Here is a 16,073-nt window from a genome sequence, read left to right on the forward strand (position 1 = left end):
TTGGAGAAGGCTTTGGATTTCAATAATATCATATCCCATAGAGAACCCCAAGCAAATGAGAGAGAGAGAGAGAGGGGAGAGTGAGAGAGAGAGTTTTTAATTTTCTCCAGACATATTGAAGTACCACATAAAAGGGGTTCTCATTGTGTATTTGATATGATCCAACCTTTCCTACTCAGAACATAATTTTTTCTCCGCAGTCTCTCGTATCCCTGGGTCATGTGTTCTTACTGAAGTTCAGGCTATAACTGAGAGTGTGTTTAATAATTAACGAGTGTGAACAAGTCAAGAAGGTCAACACTTGCTGACTGATAAGGATCAGATGATGTTCTTCTTACTCACATTTATTCTCCATTTATTTTATTGTATCAAACAGTTTAAACTTTGGAGTGCATTTGGAAAGCTTTAGCAACCAATCAGGCTTCTCTCCATCTTATTTTTCACAGAAATCAAGGCACCGCCATCTTTGTTAACTTGTGGCGGCAAAGAAGGCACATCGTTACTTATTTGTAAGTACCTATTTACTTGTTTGCTTCACTAGCTAGGGAATTTGACAAACTGTTTGGCGATGAGATCAAGTCTTCATTTTCTTCATGAAGCATCCAACCTTCCCGCTATGCAGCTACTGATATGCCTAGGCCTACTGTATTGTAGTTTCACATTGTGAAGCATTCCAAGTAAATATCTTCATAGGTAATCTGCGGATGGCCAATTCCTCATCTCATCCTCCCAATTACTTACTTTTCTAGGATGTGAAATGTATACTGAACAAAAATAGAAAACGCAACATGTAAAGTGTTGCTACCATGTTTCATGAGCTGAAATAAAATATCCCAGAAATGTTCCATACGCATAAAAAGTTTGCTTCTCTAAAATGTTGTGCACACATTTTTTACACCCCTGTTAGTGAGCATTTCTCCTTTGCCAAGATAATCCATCCACCTGACAGGTGTGGCATATCAAGAAGCTGATTAAACAGCGTGATCATTACACAGTTGCACCTTGTGCAGGGGACAATAAAAGGCCACTCTAAAATGTGCAGTTTTGTCACACAACACAATGCCACAGATGTCTCAAGTTTTGAGGAAGTGTGCAATTGGCATGTTGACTGCAGGAATGTCCACCAGAGCTGTTGCCAGAGAATTGAATGTTCATTTCTCTACCATAAGCCGCCTCCATCATCATTTTAGAGAATTTGGCAGTACATCCAACCGGCCTCACAACCACAGATCACATGTAACCACGCCAGCCAGGACCTCCACATCCGGCTTCTTTACCTGTGCGATGGTCTGAGACGAGCCACCCGGACAGCTGATGAAACTGGGTTTGTACAACCGAAGAATTTCTGCACAAACTGTCAGAAGCCGTCTGAGGGAAGCTCATCTGTGTGCTCGTCGTCCTCACCAGGGTCTTGAACTGACTACAGTTCAGCATCGTAACCGACTTCAGTGGGCAAATGCTCACCTTCGATGGTCACTGGCACGCTGGAGAAGTGTGCTCTTCACGGATTAATTCCGTATTCAACTGTACCGGGCAGATGGCAGACAGCATGTATGGCTTTGTGTGGGCGAACGGTTTGCTGATGTCAACGTTGTGAACAGAGTGCCCATTGGTGGCGATGGGGTTATTGTATGGGCAGGCCCATTGTCGTGCCATTCATCCGCCGCCATCACCTCATGTTTCAGCATAATAATGCACAGCCCCATATCGCAAGGTAGCTCAGTTGGTAGAGCATGGCGCTTGCAACGCCAGGGTTGTGGGTTCGTTTCCCACGGGGGGCCAGCATGAAAATGTATGCACTCACTAACTGTAAGTCGCTCTGGATAAGAGAGTCTGCTAAATGACTAAAATGTAAATCTGTACACAATTCCTGGAAGCTACAAATGTCCCAGTTCTTCCATGGCCTGCATACTCAGACATGTCACCCGTTGAGCATGTTTGGGGTGCTCTGGATAGACGTGTACGACAGTGTGTTCCAGTTCCCGCTAATATCTAGCAACTTCGCACAGCCATTGAAGAGGAATGGAACAACATTCCACAGGCCACAATCAAAAGCCTGATCAACTCTATGCGAATGAGATGTGTCGCACCGCATGAGGCAAATGGTGGTCACACCAGATATTGACTTGTTTTCTGATCCACGCCCCTACCTTTTTTTAAAGGTATCAGTGACCAACAGATGCATATCTGTATTCCCAGTCATGTGAAATTCATAGATTAGGGCCTAATTTATTTATTTCAATTTACTGATTTCCTTATATGAACTGTAATACAGTAAAATCTTTGAAATTGTTGCATGTTGCGTTTATATTTTTCTTCAGTGTATTTCCCATTTACTAAATTATGTCAAATAAAATAATTGTATTGGTAGCCTACGCAGTTAGCAGATGTTATGGCGGATGCAGCGAAATGCTTATGTTCCTTGTTCCTATGAAATCAAATCAAATGTTATTTGTCACATGCTTCATAAACAACAGGTGTAGACTAACAGTGAAACGCTTACTTACGGGCCCTTCCCAACAATGCAAAGAGAAAAATAGCAAAATAACAGAACAAATAATAAACACTAAATAAATACACAATGAATAACCCTCGCCCTCCATTTGGCTAATCTGAACATAACTCTATCCTCCTGATTCCTGCTTATAAGCACAAACTAAAGCAGGAAGCATCAGTGACTCAGCTAATAAGGAAGTGGTCAGATGATGCAGATGCTAAGCTACAGGACTGTTTTGCTAGCACAGACTGGAATATGTTCCGGGAGTCTTCCGATAGCATTGAGGAGTACACCACATCAGTCACTTCATCAATAAGTGCATCGGTGACGTCGTCCCCACAGTTACCGTATGTACATACCCCAACCAGAAGCCATGGATTACAGGCAACATCCGCACTGAGCTAAAGTGTAGAGCTGCCGCTTTCAAGGAGCGGGACTCTAACCCGGACGCTTATAAGAAATCCCACTATGCCCTCCGACGAACCATCAAACAGGCAAAGAGTCAATACAGGACTAAGATTGAATCGTACTACACCGGCTCTGACGCTCGTCGGATATGGCAGGGCTTGAAAACTATTACAGAATGCAAAGGGAAACACAGCCGTGAGCTGCCCAGTGACACAAGCCTACCAGACGAGCTAAATCACTTCTATGCTCGCTTCGAGGCAAGCAACACTGAAGCATTCATAAGAGCATCAGCTGTTCCGGATGACTATGTGATCACGCTCTCCGTAGCCGATGTGAGTAAAACTTTAAAGCAGGTCAACATTCACAAGGCTCAACAGATTACCAGGACGTGTACTCCGAGCATGCGCTGACCAACTGGCAAGTGTCTTCACTGACATTTTCAACATGTCCCTGACTGAGTCTGTAATACCAATATGTTTCGAGCAGACCACCATAGTCCCTGTGCCCAAGAACACTAAGATAACCTGCCTAAATGACTACCGACCCGTAGCACTCACGTCGGTAGCCATGAAGTGCTTTGAAAGGCTGGTCAAGGCTCACATCAACACCATTATCCTGGAAACCCTAGACCCCTCTAATTTGCATACCACCCCAACAGATCCACATACAGTACGATGCAATCTCTATTGCACTCCACACTGCCCTTTCCCACCTGGACAAGAGGAACACCTACGTGAGAATGCTATTCAATGACTACAGCTCAGCGTTCAACACTATAGTGCCCTCAAAGCTCATCACTAAGCTAAGGACCCTGGGACTAAACACCTCCCTCTGCAACTGGATCCTGGACTTCCTGATGGGCCGCCCCCAGGTGGTAAAGGTAGGTAACAACACATCTGCCACGTTGATCCTTAACACGGGGGCCCCTCAGGGGTGCGTGCTCAGTCCCCTCCTGTACTCCCTGTTCACCCATGACTGCATGGCCAGGCACGACTCCAACACCATCATTAAGTTTGCCGACGACATAACAGTGGTAGGCCTGATCACCGACAACGATGAGACAGCCTATAGGGAGGAGGTCAGAGACCTGGCCGTGTGGTGCCAGGATAATAACCTCTCCCTCAACGTGATCAAGACAAAGGAGATGATTGTGGACTACAGGAAAAAAAAGAGGACTGAGCACACCCCATTCTCATCGATGGGGCTGTAGTGGAACAGGTTGAGAGCTTCAAGTTCTTTGTTGTCCACATCACCAACACACTATCATGGTCCAAACACAGCAAGACAGTCGTGAAGAGGGCACGACAAAGCCTATTCCCCCTCAGAAAGATTTGGCATGGGTCCTCAGATCCTCAAAATGTTCTACAGCTGCACCATCGAGAGCATCCTGACTGGTTGCATCTCCGCCTGGTATGGCAACTGCTCGGCCTCCGACCGCAAGGCACTACAGAGGGTAGTGCGTACCGCCCAGTACATCACTGGGGCCAAGCTTCCTGCCATCCAGGACCTCTATACCAGGCGGTGTCAGAGGAAGGCCTTAAAAATGATCAAAGACTCCAGCCACCCTAGTCATAGACTGTTCTCTCTGCTACCGCACGGCAAGCGGTACCGGAGCACCAAGTCTAGGTCCATAAGGCTTCTTAACAGCTTCTATCCCCAAGCCATAAGACTCCTGAACAGCTAATCATAGCTACCCTGACTATTTGCATTGCACACCCACCCCACCCCACCTCAACCCACCCCATCCCCCTCTTTTACGCTGCTGCTACTCTGTTTATTATTTATGCATAGTCACTTTAACTCTACCCACATGTACATATTACCTCAGTTACCTCGACTAACCGGTGCCTTTTTTTTCTTAAAAACTGCATTGTTGGTTAAGGGTTTGTAAGAAAGCATTTCACTGTAATGTCTACACCTGTTGTTTTGATTTGATTTTGATTGAGGTAGATACAGTGCCTTTAGAAAGTATTCAGACCCCCTCACTTTTTCCACATTTTGTTACGTTACAGCTAAAATTGATTAAATAACACACAAATCCTCAGCAATCAACACACAATACCCCATAATGACAAAGCAAATCAGTTTTTTTGAATTATTTACTAATTTATAAAAAATCAAGAACAGAAATACCTTATTTACATAAGTATTCAGACTCTTTACTATGAGACTCGAACTTGAGCTCAGGTGCATCCTGTTTCCATTGATCATCCTTGAGATGTGTCTAAAACTTGATTGAAGTCCACATGTGGTAAATTCAATTGATTGGACATGATTTGGAAAGGCACACACATGTCTATGAAAGGTCCCACAGTTGACAGTGCATGTCAGAGCAAAAACCAAGCCATGAGGTCAAAGGAATTGTCCGTAGAGCGCCGAGACAGGATTGAGTCGAGGCACAGATCTGTGGAAAGGTACCAAAACATTTCTGCAGCATTGAAGGTCCCCAAGAACACAGTGGCCTCCATCATTCTTAATTGGAAGACGTTTTGAACCACCAAGACTCTTCCAAGAGCTGGCTGCCTGGCCAAACTGAGCAATCGGGGGAGGAGGGCCTTGGTTCCGGGAGGTGTCCAAGAACCCGATGGTCACTCTGATAGAGCTCCAGAGTTCCTCTGTGGAGATGGTTGTCCTTCTGGAAGGTTCTCCCATCTCTGCAGCACTCCACCAATCAGGCCTTTATGACTGAAGTCACTCCTCAGTAAAAGGCACATGACAACCCGCTTGGAGTTTGCCAAAAGCAACTAGAGGACTCTCAGACCATGAGAAACAAGATTCTCTGGTCTGATGAAACCAAGATTGAACTCTTTGGCCTGAATGCCAAGTGTCACGTCTGGAGGAAACCAGGCACCGCTCATCACCTGGCCAATACCATCCTTACTGTTAAGCAGGGTGGTGGCAGTATCATGCTGTGGGGATGTTTTTCAGCGGCAGGGACTGGGAGACTAGTCAGGATTGAGGGAAAGATGAACTGAGCAAAGTACAGGACCTCACACTGAGGCGAAGGTTCACCTTCCAACAGTACAACGACCCTAAACACACAGCCAAGACAACGCAGGAGTGGCTTCAGGACAAGTCTCTGAATGTCCTTGAGTGACCCAGCCAGAGCCCGGACTTGAACCCGATCAAACATCTCTGGAGAGACCTGAAAATAGCTGTGCAGCAACGCTCCCCATCCAACATGACAGAGCTTGAGAGGATCTGCAGAGAAGAATGGGAGAAACTCCCCAAATACAGGTGTGCCAAAAAAATTTAGACATACCCAAGAAGACTCGAGGCTGTATAAGCTGCCAATGGTGCTTCAACAAAGTAAATAATAATAATAATAATATGCCATTTAGCAGACGATTTTATCCAAAGCGACTTACAGTCATGCGTGCATACATTTTTTTTTTGTGTATGGGTGGTCCCGGGGATCGAACCCACTACCTTGGCGTTACAAGCGCCGTGCTCTACCAGCTGAGCTACAGAGGACCACGTAAAGGGTCTGAATACATTTGCAAAAAAAAATGTAAAACCTGTTTTTGCTTTGTCATTATGGGGTATTGTGTGTAGATTTATGAGGGGAAAAAACTATTTCATCAATTTCAGAATAAGGCTGTAACGTAACAAAATGTGGAAAAAGTGAAGGGGTCTGAATACTTTCCGAATGCACTGTAGAGTTGAAATGTATTCAATTTTGAGTTTGCATCCCAATATTACACTTTATATACATCACAGAAGACTCAAATATAACAAAACCGTTTGACATAGAAACACCGGATTATATACTGTACCAGTCAACAGTTTGAACACACCTACTCATTCAAGTTTTTTTTTTTTTTTAAACTATTTTATACATTGTAGAATAATAGTGAGGACATGAAAACAATTAAATAACACAAATGGAATCATGTAGGAACCAAAAAAGTCTTAAACAAATCAAAATATATTTTAGATTTTAGATTCTTCAAAGTAGCCAGCCTTTGCCTTGATGACAGCTTTGCACACTCTTGGCATTCTCTCAACCACCTTCACCTGGAATGCTTTTCCAACAGTCTTGAAAGAGTTCCCACATATGCTGTGCACTTGTTGGCTGCTTTTCTTTCACTCTGCGGTCCGACTCATCCCAAACCATCTCAATTGGGTTGAGGTTAGGGGATTGTGGAGGCCAGGTCATCTGATGCAGCACTCCATCACTCCCCTTCTTGGTAAAATAGCCCTTACATTTACATTTTTGTCATTTAGCAGACGCTCTTATCCAGAGCGACTTACTAACTGTAAGTCGCTCTGGATAAAAGCGTCTGCTAAATGACAAAAATGTAACAGTTAGTGAGCGCATACATTTTTATTTTATTTTTCATACTGGCCCCCCGTGGGAATCGAACCCACAACCCTGGCGTTGCAAACGCCATGCTCTACCAACTGAGCTACATCCCTGCCGGCCATACCCTCCCCTACCCTGGACCGTCCCCTACCCGCGCCTGGGAGACCCTGCCCCATGGGTCTCCCGGTCGCGCTACTAGGATAGTTGCACAGCTAGCACTGCGATGCAGTGCCTTAGACCACTGCGCCACTTGGGAGATACAAGCCTGGAGGTGTGTTGGGTCATTATTCTGTTGAAAAACAAATGATAGTCCCACTAAGCCCAAACCAGATGGGATGGCGTATCGCTGCAGAATGCTGTGGTAGCCATGCTGGTTAAGTGTGCCTTGAATTCTAAATAAATCACAGACAGTGCCACCAGCAAAGCACCCCCACACCATAACACCTCCTCCTCCATGCTTTACGGTGGTAACTACACATGCGGAGATCATCCGTTCACCCACACCGTGTCTCACAAAGACACGGCGGTTGGAACCAAAAATCTCCAATTTGGACCCCAGACCAAAGGACAAATTTCCACCGGTCTAATGTCCATTGCTCGTGTTTCTTGGCCCAAGCAAGTCTCTTCTTCTTATTGGTGTCCTTTAGTAGTGGTTTCTTTGCAGCAATTCGACCATGGCCTGATTCACACAGTCTCCTCTGAACAGTTGATGTTGAGATGTGTCTGTTACTTGAACTCTGTGAAGCATTTATTTGGGTTGCAATTTCTGAGGCTGGTAACACTAATGAACTTATCCTCTGCAGCAGAGGTAACTCTGGGTCTTCCATTCCTGTGGCGGTCCTCATGAGAGGCAGTTTTATCATTGCGCTTGATGGTTTTTGCGACTGCACTTGAAGAAACTTTCAAAGTTCTTGACATTTTCCGTATTGACTGACCTTCATGTCTTAAAGTAATGATGGACTGTCGTTTATTTGAGCTTTTCTTGCCATAATATGGATTTGGTCTTTTACCAAATAGGGCTAGCTTCTGTATACCCCCCCTACATTGTCCCAACACGCTCAAACGCATTAAGGAAAGAAATTCCACAAATTAACTTTTAACAAGGCACACCTGTTAATTTAAATGCATTCCAGGTGACTACTTCATGAAGCTGGTTGAGAGAATGCCAAGAGTGTGCAAAGCTGTCATCAAGGCAAAGGGTGGCTATTTGAAGAATCTCAAATATAAAATATATTTTGATTTGTTTAACACTTTTTTGGTTACTACATGATTCCATATGTGTTATTTCATAGTTTTGAATTCTTAACTATTATTCTACAATGTAAAAAATAGTAAAAATAAAGAAAAACCCTTGAATAAGTAGGTGTGTCCAAACTTTTGACGGGTAGTGTATACAGTGAGGGAAAAATGTTTTTGATCCCCTGCTGATTTTGTACGTTTGCCCACTGACAAAGAAATGATCAGTCTATAATTTTAATGGTAGGTTTATTTGAACAGTGAGAGACTGAATAACAACAACAAAATCCAGAAAAACACATGTAAAAAATGTTATAAATTGATTTGCATTTTAATGAGGGAAATAAGTATTTGACCCCTCTGCAAAACATGACTTAGTACTTCGTGGCAAAACCCTTGTTGGCAATCACAGAGGTCAGACGTTTCTTGTAGTTTGCCACCAGGTTTGCACACATCTCAGGAGGGATTTTGTCCCACTCCTCTTTGCAGATCTTTTCCAAGTCATTAAGGTTTCGAGGCTGGCGTTTGGCAACTCGAACCTTCAGCTCCCTCCACAGATGTTTTATGGGATTAAGGCCTGGAGACTGGCTAGGCCACTCCAGGACTTTAATGTGCTTCTTCTTGAGCCACTCCTTTGTTGCCTTGGCCGTGTGTTTTGGGTCATTGTCATGCTGGAATACCCATCCACGACCCATTTTCAATGCCCTGGCTGAGGGAAGGAGGTTATCACCCAAGATTTGACGGTACATGGCCCCGTCCATCGTCCCTTTGATGCTGTGAAGTTGTCCTGTCCCCTTAGCAGAATAACACCCCCAAAGCATAATGTTTCCACCTCCATGTTTGACGGTGGGGATGGTGTTCTTGGGGACATAGGCAGCATTCCTCCTCCTCCAAACACGGCGAGTTGAGTTGATGCCAAAGAGCTCCATTTTGGTCTCATCTGACCACAACACTTTCACCCAGTTCTCCTCTGAATCATTCAGATGTTCATTGGCAAACTTCAGACGGGCATGTATATGTGCTTTCTTGAGCAGGGGGACCTTGTGGGCGCTGCAGGATTTCAGTCCTTCACGGCGTAGTGTGTTACCTAATTGTTTTCTTGGTGACTATGGTCCCAGCCGCCTTGAGATCATTGACAAGATCCTCCCGTGTAGTTCTGGGCTGATTCCTCACGTTCTCATGATCATTGCAACTCCACGAGGTGAGATCTTGCATGGAGCCCCAGGCCGAGGGAGATTGACAGTTCTTTTGTGTTTCTTCCATTTGCGAATAATCGCACCAACAGTTGTCACCTTCTCACCAAGCTGCTTGGCGATGGTCTTGTGGCCCATTCCAGCCTTGTGTAGGTCTACAATCTTGTCCCTGACATCCTTGGAGAGCTCTTTGGTCTTGGCCATGGTGGAGAGTTTGGAATCTGATTGATTGATTGCTTCTGTGGACAGGTGTCTTTTATACAGGTAACAAGCTGAGATTAGGAGCACTCCCTTTAAGAGTGTGCTCCTAATCTCAGCTCGTTACCGGTATAAAAGACACCTGGGAGCCAGAAATCTTTCTGATTGAGTGGGGGTCAAATACTTATTTCCCTCATTAAAATGCAAATAAATTTATAAAAAAAAATTTTACATGCGTTTTTTAGGGAAATAAGTATTTGACCCCCTCTCAATCAGAAAGATAGAAGGAAGGAGTGTCCTTAAATTCACTGTTTTATCTTACAGGTTTGGTACAAACCTCCCTAAATAGTTGACCATGCCCAAAGCACGCTGAATGCCTTTCCTATCTAGGAGGTTTGCCATCTCCTTAACAGTTTTGACCTAGTCATTTTCGGGCTGCGCACCCTCTGAGGACAGCTTTCCTTCACACAGAACTGGCATTTGACCTGGTTTAGGTTTCAAACCATGCTCCTGAACCCCCTGCAGAGTTTTTTCCAGCTGCTCATTGTGTTCTTGAATGGTGGACCCCCAGACCACAAAATCATCCACATGCACTGACTCCCTCTAACCCCTCAATGACACTTTCCATGGCCTTGTGAAAGAGCTCAGAGGCAGAGCTTTTAAAAAAAAAACTTTATTTAACTAGGCAAGTCAGTTAAGAACAAATTCTTATTTACAATAACGACCTACACCGGCCAAACCCGGACGACGCTGGGCCAATTGTGCGCCGCCCTATGGGACTCCCAATCACCGCCGGTTGTGATACAGCCTGGAATCGAACCAGGGGGTCTGTAGTGACGCCTCAAGCACTGAGATGCAGTGCCTTAGACCAAGGCCTCCACTCTGCCACCACATCGCCCAGGGGACTGTGCTATTGACTTACTCCCTGGAATGTCCCTATCGTATCTGAAGATTATGCCTTTGTTAAATGTTTTGGAGGAACAAAGAATGTTGTTTTATGATCTTAGTTCAAATGTAGCGTTGGGAGGGTGATGCCCCAGGGGAGACTGGTGATTGGCCAGAAGAGGGGAGTCACTCCTCTTTTTGCATTGTTTATAAATAGGGGGTAAACGATGAGACGGCAGAACGGCCATAGCAATCTGGGAGCCGTTCTCCGGACATCGCGAGTCTGTATCTATGCTGTAAATTCGTGATTTTAATAAAAGCCTCTAACACGATGCAGCATAGCGAACTTTTTGTTGACGGCAATAATGACCACCATTCATCATATACGACATAATGGCGCCCAACGTGGGGCTGGGTTTGCGTCTCCTCCTTGTTTCAGTCAACCGCCGGCCTAACTCTCTCTCTGAGGCATGGCCAAAAAAGGGTGAGTGTGTTCTTACCGCTTCGGAGGTTGTTAGATTGGAAATGACTTGTGTACATTGAGGGGATGTTCCATTATGATCTGGCCTCGGTGGCGTTATTGTGGTCAACTAGAGTCTGCTAAAATTTATCCCAGGGGAAACGGCAGATAATTGGGAGTTTTAGAGCATGAAACGGTAGGATTTAAGTATTGAAGTGACGATTAAGGCAGATATGCGCATTCTTTAGGGCACTGTACCACTTAAGACCTCCAGGGGGGGCCATTTTAGATGTCGGGCCGACAAATCCGTTTACACGATAGAATGGGTGGACGGTGGGTTTCTTTTTTTAAAGAGAGCTCGGATTCATGGGGTTTATCTGATTGTAATTATGATTTGACTCTCGTCCGACGGGGCGTTTGATTGGGTCTGATTTCTCGGTGTAATGGTCATTAGTCCCGGTAGCAAAAACGGTAGGATAAATATGTTAAAATTGATAGGGCATTGCAGGGTTTGTTACATGTTGTAGGCTGCCGTTAGCTAGAGGCTAAGGCTACAAGGCTAAATGGGAGTGTGTTTCATGCTACATGGTACATCGTGGCTAGAGGCTAAAGGCTAATTGTGTTGTGTGCTACATGCTAACGTATCCTTAGAGATTCCATTGCGATGGATTAAAGTCTCTTAAATTGGTCTCTGTGTTTAAGTCAGGTTATATGTTTTGTGAGCGCTGTTAAATGTTGTTTGACTATAAGGGGAAAAGGGAAGTTACAGCTGGGCTGTTATTTTGTCTGTTTGGGGAGAGAGAATAGAAAATCTTCCTTTCATGGTGAAAAGGGATTTTTGAATGGATGTGCGCATGCGTTTAATTTTGCGATACTACCCGACAGAAAGGGGGAGTTTATGACACGAGATTAGGACACGTGTTGATTTTACGGGGCTAAAAACTACAACATGTGGTTATGTGCTAAGTCTACAAAACACGGCATTATGGGTAAGGGTCATAGGTCCCATTTGGGGGGGGGTCTGAAGGGAAAATAGCCACCGAATAGAGAGTTTGGAAAGAATCTCCTAGGTGTTAAACGGCTGTTATTCGAACGTGAAACTATTTGTTGAGATGTAGTAAATTTATAAATTAGATATATGGTAGCGGATTATAATAAATTGAATTAAATAATTAAAAGACGGATTAAAATAAAACATGTTTTTGAGCGATCTATTTAGTTCTGAGTTTAGTCTTAGAGTGAATAATGTAGAACGAATGAATATTGAATGGTTGGAAATACTCAGTGATTGCATTAACTGCTGAAATCTTGTGTGTTTCTATGTTTTTTGAAATATGAGAGGAACATGGAACGGCGAGACGAGAGAGAGAGGAGGGGCTGACGTGTGCGTGGCGTGACGTCACATGACGTGACATCACATGATGCAGCAGAGGATCAGATATCAGGCTAGGTTGCAACATTTTCCAATTTAAAGATATGTGATGTTATGACAATTTTACATGGGCTTGGCAAATACTATTTCATTAAAAATTGCATTTTGGAGGCTGTGTATCATTGGGGTTTGATTACAGATGTGTTGGGAATCCAGGATGGATTGAGGATTCTTCTGTAAATTTATGATAATTAGAGCTAATAGAGCAAGGGGTTATGGGAATTGGAGTATTGAAGGGTTGTAAGGTTAGAAGGCTTTGTTTATGGGTATTTTAGTCTGAAGATGACTAACTTGCATTTACTTGCATTTGATGGGTTGTGGTAAGATAGCCAACACTAATTGATATTGGTGACATAGGAATAGGAATTGGGGTTAATTATTCAGGATTGTTAATGGATTTGTTTAGGTTATATTAAGAATTACAGGGGGGGAAGCCTATATAACTTATATAGTCTAAAATAGGATAGTTCACAATAAAGGAATAGAAAGGCTTGTTACAATGGGGAAAAAGATATCAGGACTATGAAAGTCATTACACGGGTTGAAATAGTGGTAATCCTTTAATTAAAGTGTTGCTAGGGTATCCGGCAAGTGAAACAAAAGTTGCCCTTCATTCTCAAACAGAAATTGATAAAATATTCCAGCGATAAGATAGGCTAAAAAGTAGAGCTTAGGGATGTTTATTCTCAGCTTACAATGATCATCTAGGAGTGATTATTGTATCAGAAATTAAGATGAACAAATGATAGATAGGGTACCAGCAGAAACAACGATGAAGATGAATCCAGAAGACGGAAGAAAATGAGATGTCTGGAACGTGAAGGAGAAGAGGATGATGAAGATGAGAGTGATTGATGAGAGGTCATGGGTGGAGGTGACTCTGTGATCAGAAGGAAGTGGCAAGAGAGGAAAGAAGGGTACACGAGATTTGATCTCTGATGGAAGTTGAAGATGAAGAAAGCGATGAAGATTTGGAGATTAAAGGTGCTTTATTTTCAAGAGGAGTTTGTCCTACAAGGACTGGCACAGAAGAAAAGTAAGAAGATGATGGAAGATGATATTTCGAGGACAGAACTTAGAACTAAGGTTGAAGAATACTGATATGTCAACGACGAGAAGGAACAGGACCAAGAAAACTGCTGAGAGAATCCCAAGAACAGGAGAAAACAACAGAGGAAGATGAAGGAGGAAAAAGATCACCTGTTCTAGGAGATCCGGAAGGGGGGTGCATTGCTGAGAGCCTCGATTAGAGGAGAAGAGAAAATAGCTAACAGTTGAAACAATCGGCCATTAGAAGTGATAGTGAATAGGGGAAAAACTTATTTGGGTTTAGGCCTAAAGAGGTTAAACATCTCACTAATTGATAACGAATTAGGATAGGGATTTGAGGTAGTAAAACAGTTAATCAAAATAGACATACTAATATTAGAAGATACTGTTATTGCAGTGTTGGGAAGAGAATTGAATTGTACAATAAGATGTACACTAGACTGTTTATTAAGACAATCTGTCTGAAAAGTTAAAAGGGGTGATTATTATTCTGGGTTACATTCTTACATTAAGGGATTTCAGGCTAGGCTAAAAGGTGGTTAGTCGTTTTGCCAAGTCTGTGTGTAATGAGTCAGAAGCAGGTGGGGAACTTTCCCAATCACATATTCCAAAAATTTGGTGGTAAGAGATTTTGTCAATAAATCAGGGGAAAAGGTTTTAAATGTTATGAGAGAAAAGATTAGATTAAAATAAGTTAGGAGTAGATTAGGGTTGGAAGAACTCTGAGACAGTAAGCTAAGTTTCAAAGTTAGTAGTAAGACAGAGAGAGAACAGTGAGGAAGGACATTTTAAAGTTTAGTGGGAAGATATAGTAGGAGTTTAAATCGGTTAGGAGCAGATGCATTGAGAAAGTATGTGTTGCTGAATGATTTGAGGGTGATTGAGTATCTATATTTACAGTTTCCAGCAGGGAGATCAAGGTCATTATAGGTGTATTTTGTGTAATCAAAAGTTTGAAAGTCAGGGATTTAGAGATAGGACTGAGATTTGGGGAAAAAGTGACACTAGTGGTGATGGATGGAAGTACAAGGAAAGAGTTCAAAGTCTTAGGGGAAAACTGGGGGAAAACTAGGAGTAAATAAGGACATTAACACTTCAGTCTATTAGAACAACAGGGAGAAGCAATTTAACTCTTTCAACATTGATAGGTATTAAAGTCATAAATATATTGCATTTGATTATAAGGGAACCAATACAGCACCAATTTTAGGGGGAAAAATACTTATTAGGGTTTTGGATGGGGACGTTCCTCCCATATGGAGAGATAATTATGGAGAATAAGTATTGTTATCAGGACCAGGAGTAAAATGAGGTATAGTTTAGAAGAGGGTTAGGAGGGACTGTTCACTTATGTTGCGTAATGTTACAGAGAAAGGTCAGGGAGAATATGTGTACTTATCTAGTGCAAGCATTAGAATTTGTTCCGGTTCAGAATTATTGGGTAAAGGGCTATGTAATTCATAAAGTAATGCTTATAATGGAAGAGTTGAGGTCTGTTGTAGCCTCCACAGTCATTGAGGGAGTTCAGGAGGAGTAGAACTGAATGGACAGTGGTCATTCCAACAGTAGATAAGACACAGAGGATAATGGGAAACTTTGCACTAGAAGTAATTAGGGTTGATACAGCAGCTAAATCAACTACTTTAATGGTAACTTTGGAAGGGATTAATGATACTATGGCAATAGCAAATATAGGAGTATGATACCGACAACAACTGTTCTGAAATTAAAGGCGGTTAGCAAGAAGGACTCAGGGGTTTAGGTTATGGATGGAGAGTGCTGTCAATGATAGTACGAATAGGGTTAAAATAGGAGAACAGATAGTAGTAGAGAGAATATAGATTCATCATGGAGGACAGGATGAGATCTTTGATTTTGATGACAGACAGGGGGGGGGGGGTATCTGATCAGTACCGCTCGTTCTTCTGTTGTGGAAATTAGAGATAGATTAACTCATTCTGTAAGATCAGTGAGGAATCTTGAGGGTCCATGTCTGTTGAGAATTCCATCCCAAGCGTGTTAGACGGTTGCGCAGCCTCTATCAGCTGTGGGTCAGTCTTATGCTTTGTCATGACTGAGGTATTGGCAACAGTCATTGACAGATAAAATAATGTAGTTGTCAGAACAGTAGGGTTTAAGTGTTCTTGGGTAAATGGATTACCCTATGGGAATTGTTAGATGGAAAGTAAAGTCAGGTAACAGTGGAAACCTGAAGTATTCAGGTGAACCAGTGAGGATAAAAGTTGGTGTTGTTCTAATAAAACATATGAGGTAAGGGGTATGTTTATGGGAATATCAGAGTGTGATGAGTATAGGATAACCTTGGATAAGTATGACCTTAAGGGTAGTAATGACAAATAATAGGTTACTTTTTATATATCAGGTAGTAAGAAGAGCAGGACTTTGAT

Source organism: Coregonus lavaretus, assembly GCF_964263955.1.
Source record: "Coregonus lavaretus genome assembly, chromosome: 31".
NCBI lineage: Eukaryota > Metazoa > Chordata > Actinopteri > Salmoniformes > Salmonidae > Coregonus > Coregonus lavaretus.